This window comes from Apteryx rowi, unplaced genomic scaffold (genome assembly GCF_003343035.1).
Source record: "Apteryx rowi isolate R43461 unplaced genomic scaffold, aptRow1 scaffold_1655, whole genome shotgun sequence".
In the NCBI taxonomy this organism is placed as follows: Eukaryota; Metazoa; Chordata; class Aves; order Apterygiformes; family Apterygidae; genus Apteryx; species Apteryx rowi.
The window spans coordinates 18,282-19,248 of NW_020447925.1; the positions used below are offsets into that span (position 1 = coordinate 18,282).

A 967-nucleotide genomic window follows, 5' to 3' on the forward strand; every position below is an offset into this window, starting at 1 on the left:
CCCCCAAAACACACCCTGGAGCCCCGAAACACACCCTGGGACCCCCGAAACACACCCTAGGAGCCTAAAAACACATCCTGGGACTGTTGAAATACACCCACGACCTCCAAAACGCAGCCTGCAGCCCCAAAACACATCCCAGAACCCCCAAACACACCTTGGGACTGCCAAAATACTCTTAGGAGCTGCCAAACACATCCTGGGATCCCCAAAACACACCCCGGAGCCCCCCAAAACACCCTAGGACTGCCAAAATACACCCTGGAGCCCCCAAATACACCCCGGAGCCCCAAAACACCCCTCCAGACCCCTGAGTCATCCCCCAGCACCCCAATCTGCACCCCGGGACCCCAAAACACCCCCCAGGACCCCCAGGGGGTGTCCCCGAGGGGGTCCCCATGTCCCTTGGGTGCCCCAAGGGGAGTCCTCAGGTCCCTGGGACGTCCCTAGGGTGGTCCCCATCTCCCAGGGATGTCCCCAGAAGGGTCCCCATCTCCCTTGGGTGTCCCCAAAGGGGTCCTCAGGTCCCTGGGATGTCCCTAGGGTGGTCCCCATCTCCCAGGGGTGTCCCCAGGCATGTCCCCATGCCCCCAGGGGGGTCCCAATGTCCCCAGGGGTGTCCCCAGGGGTGTCCCCACATCCCTTGGGTGTCTGCAGGGGGGTCCCCACCTTTCAGGGATGTCCCCAGGGGAGTCCCCATGTCCCTAGGGGAGTCCCCACCTCCTGGTGATGTCCCCAGGGGGATCCCCACATCCCTTGGGTGTCCCCAAAGGGGGTGGCCACGTCCCGGTGATGTCCTCGGGGGGGTCCCCATGTCCCTAGGGGAGTCCCCACTTCCCAGGGATGTCCCCAGGAGGGGTCCCCGCAACCCTTGGGTGTCCCCAGGGGGGTGGCCACCTCCCATTGATGTCCTCAGGGGGGTCCCCATGTCCCTAGGGGAGTCCCCACCTCCCAGGGATGTCCCCAG

The 967-nt window shown here is 64.6% G+C and overlaps 1 protein-coding gene across 1 annotated transcript in view; it reads left to right on the forward strand.

Annotated features, from left to right (window-relative positions):
* NEURL4 (neuralized E3 ubiquitin protein ligase 4) overlaps positions 1-967 on the forward strand; it is a gene marked incomplete at both ends in the record, with an annotated part of 20,875 nt that overhangs the window by 17,278 nt on the left and 2,630 nt on the right. The window lies entirely within an intron of this gene.